This window comes from Panthera uncia, chromosome D4 (assembly GCF_023721935.1).
Source record: "Panthera uncia isolate 11264 chromosome D4, Puncia_PCG_1.0, whole genome shotgun sequence".
NCBI classification, from domain to species: Eukaryota; Metazoa; Chordata; class Mammalia; order Carnivora; family Felidae; genus Panthera; species Panthera uncia.
Window position 1 is genome coordinate 2,009,096 of NC_064807.1, and position 22,017 is coordinate 2,031,112.

The window sequence follows — 22,017 nt, forward strand, 5'->3', positions numbered from 1 at the left end:
ATTGAGTCTGATGTTAGCTGTGGGATTTTTGTATATGGGCTTTATTATGTTGTGATATGCTCCCTCTGAATGCACTTTGTTGAGAGTTATTAGCATGAACCAGTGTTGTATTTTGTCAAATGCTCTTTCTCCCATCTATTGAGATGACTGTACGGTTTTTATCCTTCCTCTTGTTAATGTGATGTATTGCACGGATTGATTTGTGAATATTGAACTATCTTTGCATTCCTGGAATACATTCCACTTGATTATGGTGAACGATCCTTTTCTGTAGTGTTGAATTTGGGTTGCTAATATTTTGCTGACATTGAGCCTTAATTGTTAATTGCTGTGGGCATACTGGTGGGAAGAACTGGCTGTAATGATCTCCTCTGGATGCTGAAGGTGCATTGTGGACAGGTTTTACTCCATACACTAGTGGCTGAGAGGTCCAGTGCAGCTGCTGCAGGCTCACTGGTGGGAAGAGTTTCTCCCTGTGCTTCTGAGAGGACTGGCTGCATCCACCATAAGCTTGCTCTTGGGCATGACCAGCGCTTAGTCTGGTTGTCTGCAGTTACCTGCTATGACACCAGGGGCAACAAAAGGCAGGGCTGGCTCACTGCACACCCAGGTAAGAGCCCTACCTGCAGGAGCTACAGCCATGTTAGTGTATGGGGTTAGCTACCTACATACTCAGGGCAAGAGTTGTTTTGCAGGGGTGTTGGTACCAGTGGGGTTGCCTGCTGGATGTGGCAGGATAGTAACTGCTTTGGAGGGGCATGTGCTGGGATGAGTTGGGTGGGGTTGGTCATCAGAGGAACACATGGGCAGGGCATGTGGTGCTAGCAATGTAGATGGAGAATGTTAGAACTAGCTCCTACAAGGTCCAGTTATCTAGGCTGGGGAAGGGTAAGAAAAATGGTACCTGCCAATACTTTTGTTCCTGGAGAAGTCTGGAGATCCCTTCCCTTCTACCCCATGTACTTGAGGCACTTTTGAAACTGCTGCTTCTGTGGTTGTCTTGGCATAGTTGTTTAGCATGCTGGCTAAACATGGTGGAAGCTAGATTTCCTGTAGTTTTCAGACACTTTTAGAGTTAAGCCAGACTGATTTTCAAAACTAGACATATGAGGACTCATCTTCCCAGTTCATGTCCTAAGGGTAGTGGTGCCCATTGTGGGATCTGATTCCCTCACTCCAAGCTTGTGATGTCCCTTTTGTTGCAGTCATTCACCCTGGGGACCTGGTTCCCAACCACTTCTCTGCCCCTCCTGCCATTTCTGATGTCGCCTTCCCTCTGTGAGTCGCTGTGGAAGATCTGTCAGTTTTCAGGTCATTTTCAGAGTGAAATACAATACATCTTTGTTGTTCCCTCGGTGTGTCCGTGGGATGAAGTAAGCTCAGGACCTTACTACTCTGCCATTTCCCTTTCTCCCCCACTTTTTAATGTTTTTAATCAAATTTGAGAAGTTTGCAATCACTATTTCTTCAAATGCTGTTTCTGCCTCTTTATATCTGTCCTGTCCTTCTGTATATCTATTTATGTACATTTTGGCATGCTTGATGGCATTCCACAGGTAGCTCAGGCTATGTTCTTGTTAGTTTTTTTTTTCAATCAGTTTCTCAAACTGAATAATCTCAGTTGACATATCTTCAAATTTTTTGATTCATTCTTCTGCCAGCTTAAGCTTATTATTGAACTTCTGCATAGAATTTTTCACTTCAGTTATATTTTTAAAATCTAGAATTTACATTCTTTTTCATAATTTCTCTTTATTGATACTGTATATTTGTTAGGACACTATTCTCCTGGTTTCCTTAAATTCTTGTTCCATGTTCTGTGTTATAAAAGCCTAATAAACGATGAGTGAGTGCTCCAACACAGAGCCAATCTGTAAAAGACTGAAGAAGTATTTTTTTCCTCTTTTATTCCTTCCTTTCCTCTTTGTTTCCTTCCTTCATTTCCTTTCCCTCCTCCTTTCCTTTTGTGTTTGCCCCTCCTTCCTTCGTTCCTCCTTTCCTTTGCTTCCTTCCTTAGGAATTCAACTGACCATACATTAAAGAAACAGAGACTTTAGAGACTATCCCACAAATGGAAACTTTACCCAAGTCACTAAACAAACTACTACAACCAACACTAAGTAACAAAAGCAAACTTTAAAGAGGGGGAAGAATCTGGGGTCCAGAGTTACCAAATTATAGTATTTAAAACATACAGTTCTCAACAAGAAAAATGACAAAGCATGCAAAGGAACAAGAAAATATAGCTCACAAAGAGGAAAAATTAAGAGAAACTGAGCTCCAGAAGCACAGAAATTGAGCTTGCTATACAAAAACTTTAAATCAGCTATCTTTAATATGCTCAAAAGAGCTAAACAAAACCAGGAAAAAGTTTCTCAACATAAAGGATTATATAAAGAAATTATAACATTCTAGAACTGAAAAATACAATAACAAATGAAAAATTCGCTAGAGTTTTTAAAGATGATTTGAACAGAAGAGTCAATAAACTTGGTAAGACAACTGAAATGATCAAGTCTGAGGAGCAGAAAGAAAAAAGAAAAGTGAACAGAGAAGAGACCTGTAGAATACCATCAAGAATACAAACATATGGGGGTGCCTTGGTGGCCAGTTAAGTGGCCGATTCTTGATTTTGGCCCAGTTCATGACCTCGTGGTTCATGGGATCAAGCCCTAGTTTGGGCTCCACGCCAACAGCATGGAGCCTACTTGGGATTTTCTCTCTCCCCCTCTCAAATAAAGTTTAAAATAAAATATAAAATAAACTTTAAAAAAAGGAATACAAACATATGCATCATAGGACTCCCAGAAATAAGAGCAAGAAAGGGGCAGGAAGAATCTATGAATAAATCATGGCCAAAACTTCCCCAAAGTGATAAAAAAAAAAAATCATGCATCTTTAAATCTAAAAAGCTCAGTTAACTCCCAAGTGTGTAAACCTCAGGGTCCTGCACCAAAACATAAAGCATCAAAAGCTAAAAACAAAAAGAATATTGAAAGCAGTCAGAGTAACATCATATAAAAGGGATCTTCAATAAAATTAAGCCATTTTCTCAGAAGATTGCTTTAGCAAGAGGTAGGATGATAATATATTTAATAATTGCTGAAAGAAAAAAAAAACCTGTCAACAAATAATTTTGTATCTGGTGAAACTGTCTCAAAAGTAAAGGAAAAATTAAGGCATCACAAGATAAACAAAAACTAAGGGAGAGTGTGGCTGTTGGATATGCCCTGTAAGAAATGTTTAGGGGCACCTGTGTGGCTCCATTGGTTAAGTATCTGACTCTTGATTTTGGCTCAGGTCATGATCTCAAAGTTCATAGAGTTGAGCCCTGCATCAGCTGGGGTAGCACTGAGCAGAGCCTTCTTAGGATTCTCTCTCCCACTGTGCCCCTCTTCCACTCAAACCCTCTCTCCCTCAAAATAAATTCTTAAGGGTGTCCTTCAGGTTTACATGAAAGGACACTAGACAGTAACTCAAAGCCATATGAAGAAATAACACTGATAAAGATAACTACACAGATAAATAAAAAATCACTATAATCAGAAGGAAGCTAAGATGGCAGCATAACAGGAGGACCCTAGGCTTGCCTCATCCCTCAAACACAGCTAGATAACTATCAAATCATTTTGACTACTCAACAAATCAACCTGAGTTGGATAGAACAAACTTCACAACTAAAGGGAGAGAAGAGGCCGCTTTGAGGAAGACAGGAAATGCAGAGACATGGTTTGGGGAAGAAATGGATCATGGTGCTGCAGAGAGGAGGGAGCTCTGGTCACAGAGAAAGGCGAGAGAGAGTAGAGAGCACAAGGATAAGCACAAGGAGAGCACTTCCCCTAAAGCCATTGGCTGGGAAAATGACAAGGGCTGATTTTCATGAGTTTTTGCAAGCAGCAGGGCTCAAAGATTAGAGTATCAGAGTTTCCCTAGCTTGGCTGGGATAGAACCCTGAGGACATTGCCTTACTCAAGAGACAGAGGCAGGTAAACACCTCCAGGGCACACTGTGCAATCTAAGGAACACCTAAGTGGCAGAGGGAGAGCCTGTTCATTCTCTTTAGAGCACAGCTATGAGAGGTAGCATTACCTCTCTGGGGACAAAAGAACTGGTGGGTGCCATTTCCCTACCCTGGCCCTCAGCATAGGTGCACAGACACCTGCTGAGGGCAGCCAACCCAGACACTTGCTCTGCTCCATATTGCATGCCACTGTGCTCTGGCACAGTTGCCCTTCTGGGTCAAACCTGCATCAGTCCCAGCATGGTGAGACCCTTTACCAGAGGATCAGTATAGATACCCACCATACTAGGTCCTGGAAATCTGGAATTTTAAAAGTCAGCTGGCCTGGCTGGGATAGAGCCCACGGTGCACTGAGCTGCTCCAGGAAGGCAAGCAGCCCAGAGACTGAAATTAGGGATCTGAAAAATGTACAAGGGGAATTTATTAATTCCTCTGAAACTGCCTCCCTGAGAGCAGCCAGCATGTACTCCTCTCTCCAGAGAGAAGCTGGCTGGTGCCATTTCCCTCCCACATCCCTAAGCATAAACCAACTTCAGCAAAGAGCACAGCACCAATACTGGCTGCCTGACCTGCTTACACCAAGTCCCACCCCCCCTGCACTCTTCTGGTACTTTCTCAGGCAAGTGTGCCTAAAGAACAGTGTAGCAGACCCCTCCCCCAGAATACCAGCACACACCCCTGTACATGTTTACAGACCATAGTCCTTCAAAGCTTCAATTCTAGTGTAAGTAGCATCAGGTCTCTCTTAACGAGCAGAGCAGAGCACACCTAGTTAAAACTTGCCACACTCTGGCCAAGGTCCAAATACTGCCCACTTCAGGTAAGAAGAAACTCTGTGGGCAACTTACCTGAGGGATACAGCACCAAAACACAGCAGCAGAGTGTATGCAGGACACTTCCTGGAGCACAAGGCTCTGGACATTTTATGACCTCTTCTTTGTAAAGCCATTACTCTCAGAAGCTGGAAATTAACAGGCTTTCTTAACACAGAAGCAGACAGACCTAGACAAAATGCCAAGATGGGGGAATTCATCCCAAAAGAAAGAACAACAAAAGGTCACAGCCAGGCATCTAATAAAAACAAATAAAAGTAATATGGCTGATCCAGAATTTAAGGCAACAATCATAAGGATACTAGCTGGGCTTGAGAAACCATAGAACACAGCAGAGAGACCCTTACACTTGAGAAACCATAGAACACATCAGAGAGACCCTTACCAGAGAGATAAAAGACCTAAAAATAAATCAGGCCAAAATGAAAAGTGCAATAAGAGTTTTGAAACTGACTGCATGTAATGATCACCAGAATGGAACAAGAGTAAGAATCAACACACATACAGGCAAGAGGTCTGAACCAGAATTTAGAGTCAAGATAATAATACTATCTGGAGTTGAAAAAAGATTAGAATCCCTTTCTGCAGAGATAAGTAAAAGCTAGTCAGGATGAAATAAAAAATGCTACAACTGAGCTGCGATCTTGAAGGATGCCACGGCAGCAAGGATGGATGAAGCAAGAGCAGTGAATCAGCGATATAGAGGACAAACTTACAGAGAATAATGAAGCAGAAAAAAAAGGCAAAAGAGTATGGTGTAAGAATTAGAGAACTCAGTGACTCATTAAAAAGGAATAACATCAGAATCATAGGGGTCCCAGAAGATGGAGAGAGAGAGAAAGGAGTAGAAGGTTTATGTGAACAAATCATACTGGAAAACTTTCCTAACCTGGGGAATGACACAGATATCAAAATCCAAGAAACACAGAGAACTCCCATTAGATTCAACAAAAGCTGACCATCAACAAGGCATATCATAGTCAAATTCACAAAATACTCAGGCAAGGAAAGAGTCATGAAAGCAGCAGGGGAAAAAAAAGTCCTTAACCTACAAGAGAAGACAGATCAGGTTTGCAGCAGAACTATCCACAGAAACTTGGCAGACCAGAAAGGAGTAGCAGGATACATTCAATGTGGTGAATTGGAAAAATATGCAGCCAAGAATTCTTTATACAGCAAGGCTGTCATTCAAAATAGAAGGAGAGATTAAAAGTCTCCCAAACAAAAATTAAACGAGTTTGTGACCACTAAACCAGCCCTGCAGGAAATTTTAAGGTGTACTGAGGGGAGAAAAGTCGAAAACAAACAAAACACTAAAAAGACAAAAAGAAACAAAGAATAGCAAGGACCAGAGACCACCAGAAACTCCAACTCTACAAGAAACATAATGGCACTAAATTCGTATCTTCCAGTACTCACTCTAAATGTGAATGGAGTAAATGTACCAATCAAAAGATATATGGTAACAGAATGGATAAGAAAACAACATTCATCTATATGCTGTTTATAAGAAACCCATTTTAGACCTGAAGACACCTTTAGATGGAAAGTAAAGGGATGGGGAACCATCTATCATGCTAATGGTTGCCAAAAGAAAGCCAGAGTAGCCATATTTATATCAGACAGTCTAGATTTTAAAATACAGACTGTAACCAGAGATGAAGAAGGGCATTATATCATAATTAAGGGGGTCTATCCACCAAGAAGTTTTAACAGTTGTAAACATTTATGCTCCAAATGTGGAAGCATTCAAATATATAAATCAATCACAAACATAAACTCATTGATAATACCATGATAGTAGGGGACTTCAACACCCCACTTACAGCAATGGACAGATCATCTAAACAGAAAATCATCAAGGAAACAATGGCTTTGAATGACACACTGGACCGTATGGACTTAACATATATACAGAACATTTCATTCTAAAGCAGCGGAGTACACGTTCTTCTCCAGTGCACATGGAACATTCTCCAGAATAGATCACATACTGGAACACAAATCATCCCTCAACAGGTACATAAAAGATCATGATCATACCACATATTTTCAGACCACAATGCTATCAAACTCAAAATAAACCACAAGAAAAACTTTGGAAAGATAAATACTTGGAGATTAAAGAGCATCCTGCTAAAGAATGAATGGGCTAACCAAGAAGTTAAAGAGGAAATTAAAAAGTACATAGAAGCCAATGAAAATGATAATACCACAACCCAAAACCTCTGGGAAACAGCAAAGGTGATCATAAGAGGGAAGTAAATAGCAATCCAGGCCTTCCTAAAGAAGGAAGAAAGATCTCAGATATACAATCTAACCTTACACCTTAAAGAGCTGGAAAAAGAACAGTAAATAAAACCCAAATCAGCAGAAGACAGGAAATAATAAATATTAGAGCAGAAATCAGTGTTCTGGAAACAAAAAGCAAAACCACAAACAGCAACAACAAAAGAACAGTAGACCAGATGAATGAAACCAGGAGCTGGTTCTTTGAAAGAATTAACAAAACTGATAAACTCCCTAGACCGTTTGATCAAAAAGAAAAAGGAAAGAACCAAAATAAATAAAATCAAGAATGAAGGAGGAGAGATCACAACCACACAGCAGAAATACAATAATAGAATATTATGAGCAACTGTACACCAATAAAATGGGCAATCTGGAAGAAATGGGAAATTCCTAGAAACATATAAACTACTGAAACTGAAACAGGAAGAAATAGAAAATTTGAACAGGCCCATAACCAGTAAAGAAATTAGTAATAAAAAATCTCCCCCAAAACAAGAGTCCAGGGCTGGATGGATTTCCAGGGGAATTCTACCAAACATTTAAAGAGAAGTTAACAGCTGTTCTTTTGAAGCTGTTCCAAAAAATAGAAATGGAAAGAAAACTTCCAAACTCATTGTATGAAGCCAGCATTACCTTGATTCCAAAACCAAAGACCCCACCAAAAAGGAGAACTACAGACCAATTACCCTGATGAACATGGATGCAAGAATCCTCAACAAGACACTAGCCTGCTGGATCCAACCATACATTAAAAGAATTCTTCACCATGACCAAGTGGGACTTACACCTGAGATGCAGGGCTGGTTCAATATCTGCAAAACAATCAATGTGATACATCATATCAGTAAAAGAAAGGACAAGAACTACATCATCCTCTCAATAGATTCAGAGAAAACATTTGACAAATACAGCATCCTTTCTTGGTAAAAACGCTTTAGAAAGTAGGGATAGAAGGATCATACCTCGAGATCATAAAAGCTATGTATGAAAGACCCACCACTAATATCCTCAATGGGGAAAAACTGAGAGCTTTCCCCCTGAGGTCAGGAACACGACAGGGATGTCCACTCTCACCACTGTTATTCATCATAGTATTGGAAGTTTTAGCCTCAGCAGTCAGGAAGCACTAAGGAAAAAAGGCATACAAATAGGCCAGGAGGAAGTCAAACTTTCACTCTCTGCAGACGACCTGATACTCTATATGGAAAACCCAATGATTCCACCAAAAAACTGCAGGAACTGATCCATGAAATCAGCAAAGTTGCAGGATATAAAATCAATGCACAGAAAATTGTTGCATTCCTATACACCAATGATGAAGCAACAGAAAAAGAAATCGAGGAATTGATCCCATTTACAATTGAACCAAAACCCATAAAATATCTAGGAATAAATCTAACTAAAGAGGTGAAAAACCTATATACTGAAAACTATAGAAAACTTATGAAATAAATTGAAGATAAACAGAAAAGAAAACTATTTGATGCTCCTGGATTGGAAGAGCAAATATTGTTAAATGTCGATACTACCAAAACCAATCTACATATTCAATGCAATCCCTACCAAAATAACACCAGCATTCTTCACAGAGCTAGAATAAACAATCCTAAAATTTGTATGGAATCAGAAAAGACCTTGAGTAGCCAAAGCAATCTTGAAGAAGAAAACCAAAGCTGGAGGCATCACAATCCCATACTTCAAGATGTATTACAAAGCTGTAGTCATCAAGACAGTATGGTACTAGCACAAAAACAGACACTCAGATCAATGGAACAGAATAGAGAACCCAGAAATAGACTCACAAACGTATGGCCAACTAATCTTTGACAAAGCAGGAAAGAATATCCAATGGAATAAAGACAGTATCTTCAGCAAATGGTGCTGGGGAAACGGGACAGCGACATGCAGCAAAATGAACCTCCACCACATTCTTACATCAAAGACAATAAACTCAAAATGGATGAAAGACCTCAGTGTAAGACAGGAAGCCATCAAAATCCTAGAGGAGAAAGCAGGCAAAAACCTTTTTGACCTTGGCCGCAGCAACTTCTTACTCAACATGTCTCCAGAGGCAAGGGAATTAAAAGCAAAAATGAACTATTGGGACCTCATCAAAATAAAAAGCTTCTGCACAGTGAAAGAAACAATCAGTAAAACTAAAAGGCAACTGATGGAATGGAAGAAGATATTTGCAAATGGGTTAGTATCCAAAATCTATAAAGAATTTATCAAACTCAAACACCCAAAAAACAAATAATCCAATGAAGAAATGGGGAAAATACATGAGTGGATACTTCTCCAAAGAAGACATCCAGATGGCCAACTGATACATGAAAAAATGCTCAACATCACTCATCATCAGTGAAATACAAATCAAAACCACAATGAGATACCACCTCACATCTGTAAGAATGGCTAACATTAACAACTCAGGCAACAACAGATGTTGGCAAGCATGCAGAGAAAGAGGATCTCTTTTGCACTGCTGATGGGAATGCAAACTGGTGCAGCCACTCTGGAAAATAGTATGGTGGTTCCTCAAAGTTTAAAAATAGAACTGCCCTACTACCCAGCAATTGCACTACTAGGTATTTATCCAGTGGATATAGGTGTGCTGTTTTGAAGGGGCACATGCACCCCAGTGTTTATAGCAGTGCTATTGACAATAGCCAAAGTATGGAAAGAGCCCAAACTTCCATCAACGGATGAATGGATAAAGAAGATGTGGTACATATACACAATGGAGTATTACTCGGCAATCAAAAAGAATGAAATCTTGCCATTTGCAACTACGTGGATGAAACTAGAGGGTATTATGCTAAGCAAAATTAGAGAAAGACAAATACCACATGAATTCACTCATGAGGAATTTAAGATACAAAACAGATGACTATAAGGGAAGGGAAGCAAAAATAATATAAAAACATGGAGGGGGACAAAACATAAGAGACTCTTAAATATACAGAAAAAACAGAGGGTTGCTGGAGGAGTTGTGGGAGGGTAAGGGGAGTTAAGGAATACACTCCTGAAATAATTGTTGCACTGTATGCTAACTTGGATGCAAATTAAAAATAATTAAAAACAAAAACTCACAAACCTGAGATCATAACCTGAGCCAATGTTGGATGCTCTACTGACTGAGCCACCCAGGTACCCTTGAATAAAAATATTTTAAATCTTTTATTTTTTGAGAGTTCACACAAGCAGAGGAGAGAGGCAGAGGGAGAGAGAATATTAAGCAGGTTTCACACTCAGTGCGGAGCCCGACATGGGGCTTGATCCCACAAACCTGGGATCATGATCTGAGCCAAAATCAAGAGTCGGATGCTTGGGGTGCCTGAGTGGCTCAGTTGGTTGAGCATCTGACTTTGTCTCTGGTCATCATCTCACGGTTCATGAGTTCAGACCCCACATCAGGCTCGCTGAACTGAAGCTGCTGTCTGTGCAGAGCCCACTTCATGTCCCTCTCTCTGTGCCCCTCCCCTGCTTGCATGTGTTCTCTCTCAAAAATACAGAATTTAAGGGGCGCCTGGGTGGCGCAGTCGGTTGGGCGTCCAACTTCAGCTCGGGTCGTGATCTCACAGTTCTTGGGTTTGAGCCCCATGTCGGGCTCTGTGCTGACAGCTCAGAGCCTGGAGCCTGCTTCAGATTCTGTGTCTCCCTCTCTCTCTGCCCCTCCTCCACTCACTTCTCTCTCTTCTTTCTCTCTTTCTCACTTCTCTCTTTCTTCTTTCTCTCTAAAAATAAACATCAAAAAAATTTTTTTAATACAGAATTTAAAAAAATTCAAATTAAAAAAAAATATAGGTCATTAATACTAAATGAAAAAACATGGAGAAAACTTGACTCACATGGATGAAATAAAGAGCATCAGCAAGTATTAACTACAGAGAGGTAAATATAAAAGACACTACAAATGTATTTGTTGTTTTTAACCTACTTGATTTAAAAGAACTGCATAAAGCACCAATCTGTGTTGTTGGCACAAAATATACAAGAGATTTTGTGTGACGTAACAGCACAAAGGAAGGCACAACAACAAAAACCGTATATGAACAAGTATTTTGGATACTATTAAAAGAATTTGGTGTTAATGCAAGCTAGGTTGTTATATTATTAGTAATTCCCTGGGAAACCAAAAAGAAAACAACTAAGAGATGTAGAGTGAAATAAATGACAAGATTGTGGGGAATAAGCTTAGGAATTCCCTGAGCCTGCACTGATGGGTTAACAAGGGATAAAGAATTACAAAGCCATAGGATGCTCACATCCATGCTTGGGAAACAAGAGTGCCCCCAGAATGGTGGTGGGGGGGGGGCAAAGGCCCCCAATACAAAGGTATATGAGGTAAACAAGATTAGGTATTCAGGACAAAAGTGCCCCCCCCCCAATTTAGTACTGTAGTAGAAAGCTACTTTCACAGGAAGGAAGGATCAAATTAGGCAAACAAGTAAATAGGGCTATAGACCACTGCACTGTAGATGAAACTGTCCAGAGCAGAGCTGATTAGCAAAAGAAAAGGTGCATTGTTAACCCTGAGGTTACTTGCTGTGTCTTATCCCCTAGGCTGGCTAAGATAAACAGATAGGGCACCTCCTGTCTGCTGTTAACAACCATCTGCCCAGAGCCAGGATTTTGTTTCATAATTTTTTTAACGTTTATTTATTTTATTTTTATTTTTTATTGTATTTTTAACAGCATGAACAGGGGAGGGGCAGAGAGAGAGGGAGACACAGAATCTGAAACAGGCTCCAGGCTCTGAGCTGTCAGCACAGAGCCTGACGCGGGGCTTGAACTCACGGACCGTGAGATCATGACCTGAGCTGAAGCTGGACACTTAACCGACTGAGCCACCCAGGCACCCCATGTTTCATATTGACCCAAACCCCAAGCACCGTATATCTTCAAAACCCCCTTTCCCTCATGCCCATGAGTTCATGTTCACCGATTCATTGTCTCTTTGTGCACTCCTATCACGTTTGTAAGCCTTCTGATCTTAATAAATACGGGGTAAGGACCCTTATTTGGGGCTCTTGTCTTTCCCCAGACATTAGCCATCTCTCACTTTTAATCCTGCATCTGCTGTCTTGCTGGCCAAGAGAGAACTTTAGACTTTAGAGTCTACAACAGATGGTGACCCTGAGGTGAAAGAAGGAAAGGGGTACTATGGACCAACGTGGGCAAGGAGCCAACATGGCCAAGAGGTGGTGCGACATGAGGACTGCATGATGCTGCAGAACAATTAAGGGGCTCCAAGAAAACAATCGCACCGGATACAGTCTCTATCTGACGAGGTAAGGGATAAAGTGGAACTATATTAGGATTTGCTGCCACAGGATGTTTTGAGAGCTCTACCATGGGAGGCTCCCTAGCCCCTAAAGAAAAGTGCTATATTCGAATTCATCAGTCCCTAGGAGACACAGCATGGACTACTCTAAATTATAAGGCTCTCCTTAGATTATTGCTGACTGTCCAACAAAATTGCCCTTGGTCCCCAGAACAAGGAACTTAAGATCTTGAAGTATGGGAACAAATAAAGAAAACACTGAAGGCCTGCATTCTGAAAAGGCTAATGTCCCCCCTGAGGTAATCCTCACCTGGTCCATCATCCACACTGCTTTTCTCCCCTTGAGCTTGGACAATGTATATGAAGACACAGAGTTATCTAAAAGGGAGGAAAAACCTCCGTCCCCCTATAATCAGGCTGTGCCTCTGGTGCCTGTACAGCCAAAAGATACACCTCCTCCCCCAAAAGGGTGGGGCGATATCGAGCCTCTAAAAACCTCACCAGCCGGCTCTGATAAAGTCCTTAGCCCAATGAAAAAGTACATTTAAAAAGCCCATGAGGCCAGTAAATTCCAGCTGTTTCCCATTATCAGGAAAAATGGGCACTACATCCATGAAGGCCTGCTCTTTCCAATAGTAAAAGAATTGCAAAAATCAGTTCAGCTGTATGACCATCACAGCCCTTTTACAATTGGCATTTTAGAAAATATTTGTGGTGCTTATTCCATGTGTGTCTGGGACTGGGGCTCTCCTATGGACATCATTCTGACCCTAGCCCGGTATGCTATCTGTGCCCCAGAGTTTCATGTGCTTGCATGACTCGTGCTATGCAGAACTTTGCTGCTGTTGTTCTGGGGTCTTTTTAACAACTGTCTGGCACAGGGCAATATTCCCATCCAAGGCAGCAAGCCCAGCTTCCTATCATTGTCAGTAAAACAGTCCACTAAAATAGTGCAGTGTATTTTACACAGGTTATCCCTAATATAGGAGACTCTAACTCTCTTACTGTTTCTCCCTATACACGCTAGTTACTTTTAACTACATGTGAGGGCTTCTTCCTCATTCATTTCCTGGATTAATGAGTATGATTACTAGAGCTAATTGTCTCTGGCTAGTCTATCTCTGGATAGAGATTTTAAGGAATATTCCCAAGCAGCTGCCGAAACTCCTTTTGTTTCGGGGAACTTCCCTGTCTTTTCTGGCCTGACATAGACTGCCTAATTCCACTAGTGGAAAACAAAACAAATAATACAAAACAAAACAAAAATTGATATCTGCTCACCTATCTGAGCTGACAGGCTTTAGGACCACGTGAACTCTTTTCTCTGCCCTCTGTGCCTTTGTCTGCCTTCAGGCCTCTTGGAGGCACCTCACTTTTTCTGCCTTCCCTTCCCATTCCTCCTGTTTCTGCATTACCTTGGGTGCAGCCTTCAAATCTGGCTCTTCAGTGTCTCATGTAGCATCAGCTCCTCTTCCCCACACTGTCAAAAAGGAAAAAACACCCCCTTAAACTTCAGATTTCCTCACTGGTTCCACAGGAAAAAAATTAACAATGGTAAACTTTTAAGGGGACACAGATGAAATGTTAAGATAGGCATATCTTTTAAATTATAGATCCTTATTCTATTAAGGTCTATTAAAGGTCAAATAAGCTCATGTTATCTCTGTTCCAATTTGTTAACATAAAGGATGACTTAATGGTTAACTTTTTTTGCCTTTTTGCTGTTTTCATGGGTAATTGTTAAGATAGCTTTCAGGGTCTTTGGTAACCTAAGACTTGAACGTTTTGCTTAAATGATAAATTAAGTTCTTCAGACATTTAGGCCTCTTCTAAATCAAATGGAATGTTGAAGCATTTTGTACTTAACATAGGTTTATGTTTCTGACTTAAGTCAAAAAAAAAAAAAAAAAAAAAAAACAAAAAAAAGATAAATCCATTAAAAAAACATGCTTTATGCTTAATGGATTCATAAGTCTACCACCTAAAGAATTTTCTCATAGACAATTCACAGTTGGTTACTACTTAGTTTTCACTGGAGATTGAAGTTTCTAAGAATTAAAATTTATCTACTAAATGTAGTTAAAACTGATAAAAATAAGAAAAGCAACTCTGTATGTAGAAAAGTAGATATGAAAAAAAGACATAAGAAATGGAAATATAATTTTGTTGAAGGTAAAAGAAAGTAATTTTGTCCTAAATAAGACTGGTTATTTGAAAAGAAATGCCTTGGGACAAAATCTAAATGCAAAAAAAGTTGTAGAAGTTTTGTGAAGAAAAATCTTTAAAAAGAAATTTTACATGTGCTCAGAACAGACTAAGGTTAAAATAAATGCATTTTAAAAACACACAGGGTTAAGATTAAGATTCCCCCTCCTTTGATCCAAAGTCTGGGAAAATGATGGCAATACTCTTGGTGCCAGCCTCCAAATCCTCCACATTTGTGTTGTTCCTGTTTAGCAGAGGAATGGATGCCTCTACCGTATGAAGAATGGATAATATATGAAGGGCTTTTACTAAGATACGTGGAAGCCATTTTACTAAACATAGCCCATTGTATGCCACAAATGGGTATCCACATGGCTGAAACATATTTATATGGGCATTGCTAAAAAAGGCAGGGGAACAGACCCTGACTTTGGTCATTTAGCCCCCTCCCCCAATGGCCGATGGATGATCAATATATAAGTTACTGCTGAGCCAAAATAAAATTAGTGCATCCTACGACAACCACAGAAAGATATATTTTTGTTAATGGTAATAAGTAAATAAATAATTTTAACAAAAAAGGGTAAAACAACAGGACAACACACCCTTTTAAGTTGTTTTACTTAAGCCTTGGTTGGAATTACCCATTCCTTATAATCCACAGGTGAAACAGTTGTAAAATAAACATATATTACTCTCAAAAACATGTTAAAAAAAAACAAAAAGGGGGAGATACCCCTGGTTGTCTGCATTACAACCTCAGCTCCTTCTTAATCATACTATGATTACTCTTAGCTTTTTAAATCTTAATCCTCAAGGACTAACTGTAGCTGAGTGACATTCTTCAAAATAATATAAACCCTGTCACCCTAAGGTGCTATGCAAAACCCCTGAAAGGGGCCCACACGAACTGGGCTCACTAAACTTCTCACCTGGGGTCGAGGATATACTCGTGTTCTTTCAGATTCTGGACCTCTGTGGATCCCCTCTCGGGGTAAGGTGAAGCCTTACCATGGCATGGTGGAGACCCGTAGGATATCTTCCAATGAATCAAGACTTCCGGAGAATGACTGAGTGAGCGGCCACCGCCCCTCTTTTTCAAGATGGAGGAAGCCTCTTCACGGACTCCTCATCCTGAAGCCAGTCTACAAATGCAAGTCTTTGCCCCTCATATAACATGGGGAAGCCTTAAATGCCTGTCTAACCAGGCCGGCATCCTCTTATAACACAGTGATATTATATATATACCCCTGATTCACATTTGATGGCCATGATTTCTGTCGTTAACAAAAATTCGATTTGTGTAACCCTGATTCTTCTCCTTGCCCTCATTTGTCCAGGCCAAGCTCAATATTCATATTGGGCTCATCTCCTTAAGCCATCTATATTTGATACCTTAACACTCCTAGCCTGAGATATTCCTATTAGCAATAATGACAGAGTTCATGGAAGGAGCCAGTCTTAACCCGCCCTTCCAAACGGAACAAAAACATTAGCTTTATATGCCAAAACCGCAGTGATGGCTTACTTCAGCGCCTCCTATGTGTGTTACTAAGTTCAGCAATTTATCTGCTTGTCTTAAAAATCAACTGGCTTTTGCATGTACAGCCCAAACCCTCTACAAGGCCAATTTTACTTTTTTTCTCAGCCATAAGCTTCAATATACTTAAAAAAAAAAAAAAAAGGCATATCTCACATTCCTGTTATAGCTTGCTCTAGTCTCAAATATTCAGACAACCCCTGGAATAATATTCCTTGGACAACCTGTAATGGAGAGACTGAGCATAACCTTCACTGGGGTAATTGGACTATTATTGACAGGGGTCCTAGAGGACATCTTGAAACAAAATATTCAAAAAAGACCATATCCTTTGACCAGTTTAGTAGGGAGAGTATTTTTTGGAAAGATGGAGGTTTGTCTGGACCTATAATTTCTGCACATAAAGGGAAATTAAAAGGACGTTGTCTTGTTAACCTTTGGAAGCTAGGTCTTCCCTTCTTCATTCGTACCATTAGCCACGGTGAAATTTATGTAAATCAGCATACTAACCTAACTTGGGCCTCCCTGCACAACAATCAATTTGCATGGACCACTAGTTGTGTCCCTTCTCCCTATGTTTTCTTTGCTACCTCCACTTTACAGATCCAACAACTAGGAAGTAATTATCATATCTCTACCTCCCAGAGTTGGTTTATATCCTGCTTAAGTACTGATAACATCACCCAATTAAATATCTCCTCCTTCTTAGTAGTTAGCATGTCTCAGCCTGGGTTCCTGTTAATAGCTCTAGAACCCTATATACATCTATCAGGAGTTAGGTGCGCTTTCCAAGCCTGTTTAACACTGGCATTCTGCTGTAAGGCAAAAAAGATTTGCTGGCCTGCTGATCATGGGCATCCTAGCAGCAGTAGGTGTTATCGCCTCTGCCACTGTAGCTGGAGTCAGCCTGCATCATACTATCCAGACAGCCCATGTCCTTAATAAATATGGTCAACACTACCAAAGAATTTATAAGCCAGACTTCCATTGATAAACATGTTTCAGCCTGCCTTGAAGCTCTTGAGGCTGCAGTGGAATTTATTGGAAAGCAACAGGAAGGCTTGTTCCTCCACTCTAAACTGCCCTGTGACCCTAACTACCAGCATATCTGCATGACTGGCATTCCTTATAATCACCCCTAGGCTTGGGATGCTGTCCAGGCACACCTTTGCAGTGTCTTTTCTTCCTAACTCTCTGACAATACAGAAAATTTAGATATGACATTGTGCCAACAGCTACAATATGTAGAAGATCAGCTTAAAAATGGGCTGATTCCTGGGAAATGTGGCACAATGTAAATCCTTTCTCACAGCTAGCACCCATCTCAAATTCTGGATAACTCTGGAAAGTGGAATGCTTTTACCGTGTCTCTTTTTATGTCTTTGCAGAATCACCCTCCAAGCCATCCAAAAGCAAAAGAAGGACCAGGAGCTTGTCATGATGGTCCTCAAACACAAAACTAAAAGAACCAAGAAAAACAAAAAGGGGGCACTGTGGAGAATAAGCTTAGGAATTCCCTGAGTCTGCACTGATGGGTTAACAAGGCATAAAGAATTACAAAGCCATAGGATGCTCACATCCACGCTTGGGAAACAGGATTGCCCCCAGAATAGAGGAGGGGGCGCAAAGGCCCCCAATACAAAGGTATATGAGGTAAGCAAGCTTAGGTATTCAGGGCAAAAGTGCCCCCCAATTTAGTACTATAGCAGAAAGCTGCTTTCACAGGAAGGACGGACCAAATTAGGCAAACAGGTAAATAGGGCTGTAGACCACTGCACTGCAGATGAAACTGCAGAGCAGAGCTGATTAGCAAAAGAAAAGGTGTGTTGTTAACCCTGAGGTTACTTGCTCTATCTTATCCCCTAGGCTAGCTAAGATAAACAGACACGGCACCTCCTGTCTGCTGTTAACAACCATCTGCCTGGTGCCAGGATTGTTTTATATTGACCCAAACCCCAACCGTATATCCTCAAAACCCCCTTTCCCTCATGCCCATGAGTTCATGTTTACCAATTCATTGTCTCTTTGTGCACTCCCATCACATTTGTAAGCCTTCTGATTTTAATAAATATGGGGTAAGGACCCTTACTTGGGGGTCTTGTCTTTTCCCAGACATTAGCCGTCTCTCGCTTTTAATCCTGCATCTGCTTTCTTGCTGGCCAAGAGAGAACTTTAGACTTAGAGTCTACAGCATGAGATAATTAAAATATGTATTTCAAAATACTTAAAAGATAGATAAAAAGGCAATAGAATATGGAGGAAACACAGAAATATGGCAGAAATCCTATGTTGTGAGTAGTTACAATTACTGTAAGTGGACTAAAACATCAGTCTAAGGCTGTTTTCTGCCAAATGTGAAATAGAATCATAAAATCAAAAAATCATTGGTTTACATTATAACAGCTGGTATGGAGATTAAAACAAAAGTAGTAAAAATGTAGTAAAAAAAATCAATTAACATCTACAAAAACTAGTCAAAGGATACATTAAAAAGATATAAAACATACACATAAAACAGGGAGTAAAACTTCAGTGCTTTTAAAATGTATTTAAGCTTAAGTGATCATCAACTTAATCTAGACTGCTAATCATATAGGATATATATGAACCCCATGGTAACCACAAATCTAAATCTATACTAGATGCCCAATAAAGACAAATCCAAGCATAATGCTAAAAGCAGGAAAGCAGAAGAAAGGAACAGAGAACTACAACACACACACACACAATTCCGATGGCAGTAAGTACATACCTATCAATAATTAAATGGAAATGGATTACATGCCACATGCTCCAATCAAGACTTAAAGTGACTAGGGGCGCCTGGGTGGCTCAGTGGGTTAAGCGGCCGACTTCAGCTCAGGTCATGATCTCACGGTCCGTGAGTTCGAGCCCCGCGTTGGGCTCTGTGCTGACAGCTCAGAGCCTGGAGCCTGTTTCGGATTCTGTGTCTCCCTCTCTCTGATCCTCCCCTGTTCATGCTCTGCCTCTCTCTGTCTCAAAAATAAACGTTAAAAAAAAAAAAAGACTTACAGTGACTAAATGGATAGAAAAGACTCATCTACATGCTACCTAAAAGAGTCACTACAGATGTAAAGACACATACCGAAAGCAAAAGGATGGAAAAAAGATTCCATGGAAGTGGGGGAAAAACCCATGGTAGCAATGCTTATTTATCAGACAAGGTAGACTTTATAACAAAGATGGTAGCAAGAAACAGAGAAGGGAATTAACCACGTAATGATAGAGGTCAAACTAAATGATACAACAATTATAAATACTTATCCACCCAAAATAGGAGCATCTAAATACATAAAATACTAACAGACATAGAGAAATTGACAGTAAAATAATAGTAGGAAAATTTAACACGAATGGATAGATCAGACAGAAAATAAGGAAACAGTGGCCACAAGTTACATATTAGAACAGAGGGGCTTAACAGATAATACATATACACATTCCATCCCCCCAAAACAAAATATACATTCAAGTGCATATGAAACCTTATCCAGGATAGATCATGTTAAGCCTCAAAACAAGTCTCAAATTTAAGGTTAGCATTGTATCAGGAAGCATCTTTTCAGACCACAATGATATGAAACTGCAATTCAATCATAAGGAAAAAAAAATAGGAAAAACACAAACACATGGAGACTAAACAACATGCTACCAAACAACTAATGGGTCAGTGAAGAAACCAAAGAGCAAATTTCAATATACATGGAAACACTTGAAAATCAAAACACGATGGTCCAAAATCTTTGGCACATAGCAAAAGTAGTTATAAGAGGAAAGTTTAGAGTGATACAGGCCTACCTCAAGAAACAAAAATCTTGGGAGGCTAGGAAGGCAGAACAGCATGGAAGTTCTCTGCCTCTCTTGTCTCTGAAATACAACTAGGTCAGCACCAAACCATTGTGCACACCTATAAAATTGGTCTGAGGATTATCTGCATAACTTGACAGGTACATGGAACAGAGGTGAAGTGGAGGAGAAAGAAGCCACAGAGGGTAGGGACGTGTTTTTGCAGAGAGAGGACAGAGAAAAGGGGTAGAGTACAGGAAAAGCATTCCCAGGGAAAGTAGGTGGAGAGAAAGAGTGGAAACACCCACAAGTGAACAAGAAAGGGAGATAGGAGAGGGTTTCAATACCATTAGGACTCTATAAACAGGGGAAGGCAGAGTCAGAAATTCTGCAGCTCAATACCTGGCGGTGCTCTGGTGGGAAGGATGAATCCTCCAGGAGCAGGCAGCGAGGTCTGAGGGGTCCACAAGCCACATGGGGAGCAGTTCCCATGCTAGAAGGGCATTTTGTAGAGGCTGTATGGCCTCTCCCATAGGCAGAGGTCCCAGAGGACCCAGAGGATGCAGAATTGAATACAAGAGAAGCTAATGTCTGGGAGGAGACAAGAGCCCCAAACAGGGGTTTCACCCCCATATTTACTGATCTCTCAAGATCTTACTGCGTGAATGTGAAGAAAACAGATAGTAATCATTAACCTGTGTAAGAAGCAGAACAGCAAAGAAACCCAAAGGCCAGAGAAGGAGAGAAATAATAAAGATTAGAGCAGAAATAATATAGAATTAAAAAAACCAGTAGAACACATCAATGAAACCAAGAGCTCAGTTTTTTAAAAAAATAAAATTGATGACCCCCTAACCAAACTTCTCAAAAAAAAAAAAAAAAAGAAAGAGGAACCAAATAGATAAAATGATGAATGAAATTGGACATATCACAATGAACCCGTGAGAAATACAAACAATTGTCAGAGAATACTATGAAAAATTATATGCCAACCAACTGGACAACTTGGAAGAAATGGAAAAATTCCTAGACACTCACACACTACTAAAACTCAAATGGGAAGAAATAGAAAATTTGAACAGACCATTGCCAGTGAAGAAATTAAATCAGTTCTCAAAAATCTCCCAACAAATAAGAGTCCAGGACCAGATGGCTTCCCTGGGGAATTCTACCAGACATTTACTGCAGAGTTAATACCTATCCTTCTCAAGCTGTTCCAAAAAATAGAAATGGAAGGAAAGCTTCTGGATTCTATGAAGCCAGCGTTACTTTAATTCCCAAACCAGAGACAGCACTAAAAAGGAGAATTGCAGGCCAATATCCCTGATGAACATGGATGTGAAAATTCCCAGTGACATACTAGCAAATCGAATTCAACAGCATATAAAAAGAATTACTAACCATGATCAAGTGAGATTCATTCCTGGGCTGCAGAGCTGGTTCAACATTTGCAAGTCAATCAGTGTGATATATCACGTTAATAGAAGAAAGGATAAGAAACATATGAACCTGTCAATAGATGCAGAAAAATCATTTGATAAAATACAGCATCATTTCTTAATAAAAGCCCTCAAGAAAGTCAGTATAGAAGGAACATACCTTAACATCAAAAAAGCCATATATGAAAAGTCCACAGCTATTATCTCCTCAATGGAGAAAAACTAAGAGCTTTCCTCCTGAGATCAGGAACACGACCGGCATGTCCACTCTCACCAGTGTTGTTTAACAGTGTTAGAAGTCCTAGCATTAGCATTCAGACAACAAAATGAAATCAAAGGTATCAAAATCAACAAAGAAGTCAAACTTTAACTTTTCGCAGATGACAAAATACATGGAAAACCTGACTCCACCAAAAAGCTGCTAGAACTGATCCATGAATTCAGCAAAACCCTAGCATACAAAATCAATGTACAGATACCGGTTGTGTTTCTATGCACCCATAATGAAGCAACAGAAAGAGAAAGCAAACCTAACCAGCCAAATAATAAACCTAACGAAAGATGTAAAAGATCTGTATGCTGAAAACTATAGA

General features: G+C 40.1%; 1 long non-coding RNA gene across 1 annotated transcript in view; it reads left to right on the forward strand.

Annotated features, from left to right (window-relative positions):
• Nucleotides 1-19,160, forward strand: part of LOC125928617 (uncharacterized) — a 33,389-nt gene extending 14,229 nt beyond the window's left edge. The window contains exons 3-4 of the long non-coding RNA XR_007459727.1: nt 12,194-12,440; nt 15,603-19,160. This is a non-coding gene — a long non-coding RNA (uncharacterized LOC125928617). The remainder of the gene's footprint in view (nt 1-12,193; nt 12,441-15,602) is intronic.
• Nucleotides 19,161-22,017: the final 2,857 nt, after the last annotated feature.